Here is an 11,831-nt window from a genome sequence, read left to right as displayed (position 1 = left end):
CAGTAGCAATAACAGGTATAGTTCCGCGGCGGCCGAGAAGACTCACCGCATAGGAATCGGGATGCGAGGCGAGGGATGCGGCGGGAAGGCCCCGACGGCTAAACGGAAGAGGCTGCAGGGCCGCCTCGGAATGGTCCAAGCATCGGATGCGATTGGGACGACTACCAGTGCCAACCCCTTATCCCGCGATGCGTCCGATACACAGATAGTTCCAAGGCGGCCGAGGAGCCTCACCGCATATCAATCGGGGTGCGAGGCGAGGGATGGGGCGGGAAGGCCCCAACGGCTAGACGGAAGAGGCTTCAGGGCCACCTCGGAATGGTCCAAGCATCGGACGCGCTTGGGGCGACTGCCAGTGCCAACCCCTTATCCCGCGATGCGTCCGATACACAGATGGTTCCAAGGCGGCCGAGGAGCCTCACCGCATAGCAATCGGGGGTGCGAGGCGAGGGATGGGGCGGGAAGGCCCCAACGGCTAGACGGAAGAGGCTTCAGGGCCGCCTAGGAATGGTCCAAGCATCGGACACGCTTGGGGCGACTACCAGTGACAGCCCCCTATCCCGCGATGCGTCCGATACGAAGATGGTTCCAAGGCGGCCGAGGAGCCTCACCGCATAGCAATCGGGGTGCGAGGTGGGGGATGCGGCGAGATGGCCCCAACGGCTAGACGGAAGAGGCCACAGGGCCGCGTCGGAATAGTCCAAGCATCGGACGCGCTTGGGGCGACTACCAGTGACAACCCCTTATCCCGCGATGCGTCCGATACGAAGATAGTTCCAAGGCGGCCGAGGAGCCTCACCGCATAGCAATCGGGGTGCGAGGTGGGGGATGTGGCGAGATGGCCCCAACGGCTAGACGGAAGAGGCTGCAGGGCCGCCTCGGAATAGTCCAAGCATCGGACGCGCTTGGGGCCACTACCAGTGACAACCCCTTATCCCGCGATGCGTCCGATACGAAGATAGTTCCAAGGCGGCCGAAGAGCCTCACCGCATAGCAATCGGGGTGCGAGGTGGGGGATGCGGCGAGATGGCCCCAACGGCTAGACGGAAGAGGCCACAGGGCCGCCTCGGAATAGTCCAAGCATCGGACGCGCTTGGGGCGACTACCAGTGACAACCCCTTATCCCGCGATGCGTCCGATACGAAGATAGTTCCCAGGCGGCCGAGGAGCCTCACCGCATAGCAATCGGGGTGCGAGGCGAGGGATGCGGCGAGATGGCCCCAAAGGCTAGACGGAAGAGGCTGCAGGGCTGCCTCGGAATAGTCCAAGCATCGGACGCGCTTGGGGCGACTACCACTGCCAACCCCTTATCCCGCGATGCGTCCGATACACAGATAGTTCCGAGGCGGCCGAGGAGGTGGGGGATGCAGCGAGATGGCCCCAACGGCTAGACGGAAGAGGCTGCAGGGCCGCCTCGGAATAGTCCAAGCATCGGACGCGCTTGGGGCGACTACCAGTGACAACCCCTTATCCCGCGATGCGTCCGATACACAGATAGTTCCGAGGCGGCCAAGGAGCCTCACCGCATAGCAATCGTGGTGCGAGGTGGGGGATGCGGCGAGATGGCCCCAACGGCTAGACGGAAGAGGCTGCAGGGCCGCCTCGGAATGGTCCAAGCATCGGATGCGCTTGGGGCGACTACCACTGCCAACCCCTTATCCCGCGATGCGTCCGATACACAGATAGTTCCAAGGCGGCCGAGGAGCCTCACAGCATAGCAATCAGGGTGCGAGGCGAGGGATGCGGCGAGAAAGCCCCAACGGCTAGAGGGAAGAGGCTTCAGGTCCGCCTCGGAATGGTCCAAGCATCGGACGCGCTTGGGGCGACTACCAGTGACAACCCCTTATCCCGCGACGCGTCCGATACACAGATAGTTCCAAGGCGGCCGAGGAGCCTCACCGCATAGCAATCGGGGTGCGAGGCGAGGGATGCGGCGAGAAGGACCCAACGGCTACACGGAAGAGGCTTCGGGGCCGCCTCGGAATGGTCCAAGCATCGGACGCGCTTGGGGCGACTACCAGTGACAACCCCTTATCCCACGACGCGTCCGATACACAGATAGTTCCAAGGCGGCCGAGGAGCCTCACCGCATAGCAATCGGGGTGCGAGGCGAGGGATGCGGCGAGAACGACCCAACGGCTACACGGAAGAGGCTTCGGGGCCGCCTCGGAATGGTCCAAGCATCGGACGCGCTTGGGGCGACTACCAGTGACAACCCCTTATCCCGCGACGCGTCCGATACACAGATAGTTCCAAGGCGGCCGAGGAGCCTCACCGCATAGCAATCGGGGTGCGAGGCGAGGGATGCGGCGAGAAGGACCCAACGGCTAGACGGAAGAGGCTTCGGGTCCGCCTCGGAATGGTCCAAGCATCGGACGCGCTTGGGGCGACTACCAGTGACAACCCCTTATCCCGCGACGCGTCCGATACACAGATAGTTCCAAGGCGGCCGAGGAGCCTCACCGCATAGCAATCGGGGTGCGAGGCGAGGGATGCGGCGAGAAGGACCCAACGGCTAGACGGAAGAGGCTTCGGGTCCGCCTCGGAATGGTCCAAGCATCGGACGCGCTTGGGGCGACTACCAGTGACAACCCCTTATCCCGCGACGCGTCCGATACACAGATAGTTCCAAGGCGGCCGAGGAGCCTCACCGCATAGCAATCGGGGTGCGAGGCGAGGGATGCGGCGAGAAGGACCCAACGGCTAGACGGAAGAGGCTTCGGGTCCGCCTCGGAATGGTCCAAGCATCGGACGCGCTTGGGGCGACTACCAGTGACAACCCCTTATCCCGCGACGCGTCCGATACACAGATAGTTCCGAGGCGGCCGAGGAGCCTCACCGCATAGCAATCGGGGTGCGAGGCGAAGGATGCGGCGAGAAGGACCCAACGGCTAGACGGAAGAGGCTTCGGGTCCGCCTCGGAATGGTCCAAGCATCGGACGCGCTTGGGGCGACTACCAGTGACAACCCCTTATCCCGCGACGCGTCCGATACACAGATAGTTCCAAGGCGGCCGAGGAGCCTCACCGCATAGCAATCGGGGTGCGAGGCGAGGGATGCGGCGAGAAGGACCCAACGGCTAGACGGAAGAGGCTTCAGGGCCGCCTCGGAATGGTCCAAGCATCGAACGCGCTTGGGGCGACTACCAGTGACAACCCCTTATCCCGCGACGCGTCCGATACACAGATAGTTCCGAGGCGGCCGAGGAGCCTCACCGCATAGCAATCGGGGTGCGAGGCGAGGGATGCGGCGAGAAGGACCCAACGGCTAGACGGAAGAGGCTTCAGGGCCGCCTCGGAATGGTCCAAGCATCGGACGCGCTTGGGGCGACTACCAGTGACAACCCCTTATCCCGCGACGCGTCCGATACACAGATAGTTCCGAGGCGGCCGAGGAGCCTCACCGCATAGCAATCGGGGTGCGAGGCGAGGGATGCGGCGAGAAGGACCCAACGGCTAGACGGAAGAGGCTTCAGGGCCGCCTCGGAATGGTCCAAGCATCGGACGCGCTTGGGGCGACTACCAGTGACAACCCCTTATCCCGCGACGCGTCCGATACACAGATAGTTCCGAGGCGGCCGAGGAGCCTCACCGCATAGCAATCGGGGTGCGAGGCGAGGGATGCGGCGAGAAGGACCCAACGGCTAGACGGAAGAGGCTTCAGGGCCGCCTCGGAATGGTCCAAGCATCGGACGCGCTTGGGGCGACTACCAGTGACAACCCCTTATCCCGCGACGCGTCCGATACACAGATAGTTCCGAGGCGGCCGAGGAGCCTCACCGCATAGCAATCGGGGTGCGAGGCGAGGGATGCGGCGAGAAGGACCCAACGGCTAGACGGAAGAGGCTTCAGGGCCGCCTCGGAATGGTCCAAGCATCGGACGCGCTTGGGGCGACTACCGTTGCCAACCCCTTATCCCGCGATGCGTCTGATACACAGATAGTTCCGAGGCGGCCGAGGAGCCTCACCGCATAGCAATCGGGTTGCGAGGCAGATTATTGGGAAGGGAACCCCCTGGGATGCGGCTCAAGCAGTGCCCAAAGGGACTGGAATGCGGAATCACATCGAGAGACCCAAATGCTATACGAGGGCTCAAATCGAATTATCGATTTGGCCACGACATGGACGCATCGGAACGACTACCTTTGCCGAACCACTCGCAATTGCATCCATACCGAAACCAATAGACATTTCCGTTAGAGCCCTCGCATAGCATTCGGGAATCTCGCATGCCCCTCTAAATCGACCAATGCTGGCGCTCAATGAAAATCCGAGCGCTACCACCGTTCGAGCGCCAGCATTGGTCGAGTTAGAGGGGCACGGGGGAGAATGCTCCAGTCAACACCTCCCCTATATAAGTTATTTGTCCGATTCTCGCACAACCGTAGTCTGCCTCGTCGAATCAAACAACGGTCCCAGATTCCGACTTCCGTTCCGTAGAGACCCAAAAGCTAGATGGAGGCTCGCAAGAAAGAGAGTCGGCGCATAGCAATCGGGTTTCTCGAACGTTTAGGGACCGAGCTCACTTGCGGATAGGGCAAAATCCGCCAAGCAACCCAAAAGCTAGACGGGGGCTCGAATCGAATCGCCTAGGCGGCCACAACAACGACGTGTTGGATCGACTACCAGTGCCAAACCATTCAGCAAGACTAGTCTGTGTCGAGGCCGGATAGAGATTCTCAGAGAGCGCCCGCATAGCATTTAGGAGACCTGCCGCGTCCCTCACACTCGACAAATGGTGGTGCACGTTTATAAATCCGAGCGATCCCAACCCTTTCAAGCACCAACATCGGTCGAGATAGAGGGGCACGGAGGGGGCTGCGTGAGACAACACAGTCCCCTATATAAGTTATTTGTCCGATTCTCACACATCCGAAGAATGGTCATCAAATCGGACAACAGCCCAAACTTCCGACTTCCGTCCCAGAAAGCCCAAGAGCTATCTAAAACGTTCATGGCCGGAACTCGATCGCGGCTATACCAGTCCGCCAAGCAACCCAAAAGCTAGACTGGAGCTCTAGTCGAATCACCTCTGTGGCCATTGCAAGGACGTGTTGGAGCGACTACCATTGCCGAACCATTCCGCAGGTCGAGTCCATACCAAGGCCGCATAGAGATTCACGATGAGCTCCTGCATAGCAATCAGGAGACTTGCCGTGTCCATCACAATCGATAAATCCTGGTGCAAGATTTTTGCATCCGAGCGCTCCAACCAGTCGAGCACCAGCATCAATCGACATAAACGGGCACGGGGGGAGGATGCTCGAGAACACTACCTCCCCTATATAAGTTATTTGTCCGATTCTCAAGCAGCCGAAGTCTGGTCATCGAATCGGGTCAAAGACCACAACTTCCGACTTTACCCACAATGCAAGTCATCGAATCGAACATCGGCCCCCGAGTCGGACTCCATGCGTATGTCAGGTCATCGGACCCAAATTCCGCCTTCCTGCGCATGGCGGGCCATCAATATCAACTCGGTCATCGGACCCAAACTCCGCCTTTTTGCGTATGGCACGCCTTCAAATCGGTCATCGGACCCAAATTCCGCCTTCCTGTGCATGGCGGGCCATCAACATCAACTCGGTCATCGGACCCAAATTCCGCCTTTCTGCGCATGGCACGCCATCAACTCGGTCATCGGACCCAAATTCCGCCTTCCTGCGCATGGCAGGTCATCGGACACAAATTCAGACCTCGCCAATATGCCTACGTATCGAATCGGTCATCGGACCCAACTTCCGACTTCATCCATACTGTAGGGTCTTTGAGGTTGGCGCGGTGCGCTCAACCCAGGGAGTCGACCCATCGAAGCATACACCTCCCCTATATAAGCTATTTGTCCGATTCCCACACCTGTGTAGTTTGCACCTCTGACCAGGACATCGACCCCAACTTCCGAACTCGACTGCAACGACGGCACCAGCGCCTTGGTGCGCACCTTGCGACGCACAGTCCCAACATTCGCCTTCCTGCACATGGCAGGTCATCGGACCCAAATTCCGACCTCGCGAGTATGCCTACATATCGAATCGGTCATCGGACCCAACTTCCGACTTCATCCATACCGTAGGGTCTTTGAGGTTGGCGCGGTGCGCTCAACCCGGGGAGTCGACCCAACGAAGCATACACCTCCCCTATATAAGCTATTTGTCCGATTCCCACACCTGTGTAGTTTGCACCTCCGATCAAGACATCGACCCCAACTTCCGAACTCGCCTCCAACGACCGAACCAGCGCCTTGGTGCGCACCTTGCAACGCACAGTGCCAACATTCGCCTTCCTGCACGTGGCAGGTCATCGGACCCAAATTCCGACCTCGCGAGTATGCCTACATATCGAATCGGTCATCGGACCCAACTTCCGACTTCATCCATACCGTAGGGTCTTTGAGGTTGGCGCGGTGCGCTCAACCCGGGGAGTCGACCCAACGAAGCATACACCTCCCCTATATAAGCTATTTGTCCGATTCCCACACCTGTGTAGCTTGCACCTCCGATCAGGACATCGACCCCAACTTCCGAACTCGACTAAAAAGACCGCACCAGCGCCTTGGTGTGCACCTTGCAACGCACAGTGTCAACATTCGCCTTCCTGCACATGGCAGGTCATCGGACCCAAATTCCGACCTCATGAGCATACCTACTAATCGAATCGGTCATCGGACCCAACTTCCGACTTCATCCATACCGTAGGGTCTTTGAGGTTGGCGCGGTGCGCTCAACCTGGGGAGTCGACCCATCGAAGCATACACCTCCCCTATATAAGCTATTTGTCCGATTCCGACACCTGTGTAGTTTGCACCTCCGCTCAGGACATCGACCCCAACTTCCGAACTCGCCTGCAACGACCGAACCAGCGCCTTGGTGCGCACCAAAAGTGCGCACTTTTGGAGGGCACTTTTGTGCGCTCCAAAGGTGCGCACTTTTGGAGGGCACTTTTCTGCGCTCCAAAGGTGCGCACTTTTGGAGGGCACTTTTTGGAGGGCACTTTTCTGCGCTCCAAAGGTGCGCACTTTTGGAGGGCACTTTTTGGAGGGCACTTTTCTGCGCTCCAAAGGTGCGCACTTTTGGAGGGCACTTTTTGGAGGGCACTTTTCTGCGCTCCAAAGGTGCGCACTTTTGGAGGGCACTTTTTGGAGGGCACTTTTCTGCGCTCCAAAGGTGCGCACTTTTGGAGGGCACTTTTTGGAGGGCACTTTTCTGCGCTCCAAAGGTGCGCACTTTTGGAGGGCACTTTTTGGAGGGCACTTTTCTGCGCTCCAAAGGTGCGCACTTTTGGAGGGCACTTTTTGGAGGGCACTTTTCTGCGCTCCAAAGGTGCGCACTTTTGGAGGGCACTTTTTGGAGGGCACTTTTCTGCGCTCCAAAGGTGCGCACTTTTGGAGGGCACTTTTTGGAGGGCACTTTTCTGCGCTCCAAAGGTGCGCACTTTTGGAGGGCACTTTTTGGAGGGCACTTTTCTGCGCTCCAAAGGTGCGCACTTTTGGAGGGCACTTTTGTGCACTCCAAAGGTGCGCACTTTTGGAGGGCACTTTTCCTGTGCTCCAAAGGTGCACACCTAGGTGAGCACCTTCGACCACACCTTGTAGCACACCAAACTCTGACTTTCGACTTCATCCGCAATGCAGGGTCTTTGAGGTTGGCGCAATGCGCACAACCAGGGGAGTCGACCCATCAAACCCAACACCTCCCCTATATAAGCTATTTGTCTGATTCTCATACATGCGTAGCCTGCAGGAGCAATTAGGACATCGACCCCAACTTTCGGCTTCTAAACGAAAACAAGGTCTTTGAGGTTGGTGTAATGCGAACAACTAGGGGAGTCAACCCATCAAACCCAACACCTCCCCTATATAAGCTATTTGTCTGATTCTCATACATGTGTAGTCTACAGGAGCAATTAGGACATCGACCCCAACTTTTGACTTCTTAACGAAAACAAGGTCTTTGAGGTTGACGTAATGCGCACAACCAGGGGAGTCGACCCATCAAACCCAACACCTCCCCTATATAAGCTATTTGTCCGATTCTCATACATGTGTAGCCTGCAGGAGCCATTAGGACATTGACCCCAACTTTTGACTTCTTAACGAAAACAAGGTCTTTGAGGTTGGCGTAATGCGCACAACCAAGGGAGTTGACCCATCAAACCCAACACCTCCCCTATATAAGCTATTTGTCTGATTCTCATACATGTGTAGCCTGCAACAACGATTAGGACATCCACCCCAACTTCTGAATTCGTCTGCGTTGACCGCACCAAAGGTGCACGCCTTGGTGCTCACCAAAATCCGACTTCCGACTTCTTCTGCTATGCGGGGTCTTTGAGGTTGGCGCAGTGCGCACAACCAGGGGAGTCAACCCACCGAATGCAACACCTCCCCTATATAAGCTATTTGTCTGATTCTCATACATGCGTAGACTGCAGCAATGATTAGGACATCCACCCCAACTTTTGACTTCTTAAACAAGACAGGGTCTTTGAAGTTGGTGCAGTGCACACAACCAGGGGAGTCGACCCATCAAACGCAACACCTCCCCTATATAAAGCTATTTGTCCGATTCTCATACGTGTAGTCTGCAGCAGCGATTAGGACATCGACCCCAACTTCCGAATTCGTTTGCATTGACCGCACCAAAGGTGCACGCCTTGGTGTGCACCCTGGAGTGCACTTTGGTGCTCACCTCGGTGCACACTTTGGTGTGCACCTCGGTGTGCACCAAAGGTGCGCACCTTGGAGCGCACCAAAGGTGTACACTTTGGAGCGCACCACATAGGGTCTTTGAGAGGTTGGCGCAGTGCGCACACCAAGGTGGGTGTTGAGGTGCGTGCCGAGGTGGGTGGGTGCTAGGGTGCGCTCCATGGTGGGTGCCAGGGTGGGTGCGTGCTAGGGTGGATTCCAAAGAGGGTCATAGGGTGGGTGCCAAGGTGGGTTGGTGATATAGTGGGTTCAAAGGTGGGTACTAGGGTGGGTTCCAAGGTGGGTCACAAGTTGGGTGCCAGGATGCGTGGGTGTTAGGTTGGGTGCCAAGGTGGGCTCCTGCGTGGGTGGGTGCTAGGGTGGGTTTCAAGGTGGACGCGAGGGCGGGTGCCAAGGTGGGTAACAAGTTGGGTGTTAGGATGGGTGAGTGCTAGAGTGGGTGCCAAGGTGGGTGGGTGCTAAGGTGGATGCCAAGGTGGTTCACAGGGTGGGTGGGTTCTAGGGTGAGTTCCAAGGTGGGTCACAGGTTCAGTGCTAGGGTGGGTGTCAAGGCGGGTGTCGAGGTGCCTGGGTGCTAGGGTGTGGATGCCAATGTGGGTCATAGGGTGGGTACTAGGGTGGGCTGCAATGTGGGTGCCAAGGTGGGTAACATGCTCGGTGGGTTCTAAATTGGGTGCCAGGGTGGGTGTGCACCCACCTTGCCCGAGGTGGGTGCCAAGGTGCCAGTGTGGGTGGGTGCTAAGGTGGATGCCAAGGTGGGTGAGAAGGTGGGTGATAGGTTGAGTGGTAGGATGGGTGGGTGCCAAGATGGGTCACAGGGTGGGTGCAAGGGTGGGTAGGTGCTAGGGTTGGTGTCAGGGTGGGTGGGTGCTAGGTTGGGTTCCAAGGTGGGTGCGAGGGTGAGTGTCAAGGTGGGTCACAGGTTAGGTGCTAGGATGGGTGAGTGCTAGGGTGCAAAGGTGCCAGGGTGGGTGCTAGGATGGGTCGATGCTAGGGTGAGTGGCAAGGTGGGTCCACAAGTGTCAAGGTGGGTGCCGAGGTGGGTGCCAAGTCGGCGACTGCTATGGTGGATGCCAAGGTGGGTCACGGGGTGGGTGCCAAGTTGCTAGGTTGGGTTCCAAGGTGGGTGCCAACGTGGGTGCTAGGGTGCGTGGGTTAAAGGGTGTGTCACAACGTGGGTGCCAGGATGGGTGCGCACCCACACTGGCCAAGACGGGTGCGGGTGCAAGGTTGGGTTCCAAGCCCGGTCACAGGCTGGGTGCTAGGATGGGTGGGTGCCAAGGTGGGCACCAGGGTGGGTGCACCCACCCTGGCCAAGGTGGGTCACGGGGTGGGTCCTAGGGTGGGTAACGGGGTGGGTACTAAGGTGCGTGCCAAGGTGGGTCATAGGGTGGGTGCCAAGGTGGGCACCAGGGTGGGTGTGCACCAACCCTAGCCAGGGTAGGTCACGGGGTGGTTGTCGGGGTGGGCGTCAAGGAGCCAAGGTGGGTGGCAAGTAGCCAAGTTGCGTGCCAAGGTGGGTGTCGGGGTGGGTGCCAAGGATCCAAGGTGGGTGCCAAGGAACCAAGGTGGGTGTCTGGGTGGGTGCCGAGGTGGGAGCCAGGGTGGGTCCCAAGGTGAGTGCAAAGGTGGGTGCCAGGGTCAAGGTGAGTGCCAATGTGGGTTCCAAGGTGCCAGGGTCAGGGTGAGTGCCAATGTGGGTTCAAAGGTGCTAAGTTGGGTGCGAGGTTGGGTGCGAGGGTGGGTGGGTGCCAAGGTGTGCTAGGTGGAAGCCCGGGTGGGTCGGCATCCCATGGGTGTCGAGTTGGGTGCCTGATGGGTGCTTCTTGTCAAGTTTTAGTCGTCGGGACTCATTTCGAGCCTTAGAGGTCGTTTCTTGTCCGGTTGCCCTGTCTTCGACCTGGGAACCCAATTTTGGTCCTCGGGTCCCATTTTTTTTTGTCTCGCATCCCACTTTTGGCCTGTGGCCTTTTCGGGGTCGATTCTCGTTTTGGGCATCAGAGCATGTTTCTTCTCCTAAAACCCAATATTTGTTTATTAAGTCTCGGAACACATTTTTGTTCTCGTGGACCCATCATGGGTCTTGGAACGCATTTGTGGTCCTTGGGTCCCATTTTGCATCCCGAAACTTGTGTTTTGGTGCTTGATCCCTATTTTGGGTGCCCACCTTGCACCAAGTGCGCACCCGGGGCAAACCGAGCGCCTTGGTGCACCGGGGCAAGATCGAGCGTGCACCCGAGGCGCCCCGAACATGCACCAAGGTGCACTCGGCCCACATGTGAGCGCAGGTCGTTGCGCCCGAGGTGGTGTGTGGGCACCGCGTTGCAGACGGGACACTGCACGCACACGACGCCCCCTCCAGGTGCACGCACGTAGGCCGGGCCGGGTGCACACCCGACGCCCTAGCAAGGTGCGCGCACCCGGGCAGGGCTCACACTTGGCGAACGGGGCGCACTTCGCGAGGGAGGGTGTGCACCTCGACGGGGGTGGGTGGCCGGGGTGGATTCGCACGTGGGTCGCGGTTTGCTAAGTACACACTGCGACAAGCTCATAACGGGTGCGATCATACCAGCGTTAGTGCACCGGATCCCATCAGAACTCCGCAGTTAAGTGCGCTTGGGCCGGAGTAGTACTGGGATGGGTGACCTCCCGGGAAGTCCCGGTGTTGCACCCTTTTTTAGTTTTTCGCCGGGCGTCGCAATGCTATTTGAATAAACCTTTTGCCCGTTTGCGTTCTCGTCGGGGCCGGGCCGGGCCGGGGTGCGCTGCCCGCACTACCGCGCGCGCGGGGGCGACACCGAGCGCGCACCCGAGGCGCCCCGAGCACACAGGCCACGGTGCAACCCGGGCGTTGTGCGCGCACCCCGGTGCGCCCGAGGTGCTGCGCGCGCACCCAGGTGAAATCGGTGTGCACCTCGGCCAGTGCGCGCTCGGTCGAGTCGCGCACGTTGGCCAAGGTGCACGGTGATGTTTCTTACTCTAAGGTTCCGCACCAGACGCCCGGGACAGGTGAGCGAAGCTGGGCGGGGCCGGGTGCGCGGCCGGGGCAGGTGCACGCAGCTGGAGAGAGCTTTGGAGCACACTTCGGAGCGCACCAATGATGCGCTCCATTCAAAAGTTTCCTGAAA

General features: G+C 58.9%; 1 non-coding gene across 1 annotated transcript; it reads left to right on the top strand.

The window, feature by feature from the left end:
* The first annotated feature begins 11,258 nt into the window (after positions 1-11,258).
* Positions 11,259-11,377, top strand: LOC131873136 (5S ribosomal RNA). Its single transcript, XR_009371169.1, has one exon. It is a non-coding gene; the product is annotated as a 5S ribosomal RNA (ribosomal RNA).
* Positions 11,378-11,831: the final 454 nt, after the last annotated feature.

The sequence above is a fragment of the Cryptomeria japonica genome, unplaced genomic scaffold (genome assembly GCF_030272615.1).
Source record: "Cryptomeria japonica unplaced genomic scaffold, Sugi_1.0 HiC_scaffold_1088, whole genome shotgun sequence".
NCBI classification, from domain to species: Eukaryota; Viridiplantae; Streptophyta; class Pinopsida; order Cupressales; family Cupressaceae; genus Cryptomeria; species Cryptomeria japonica.
This window is presented reverse-complemented; position numbering and strand designations above follow the sequence as displayed.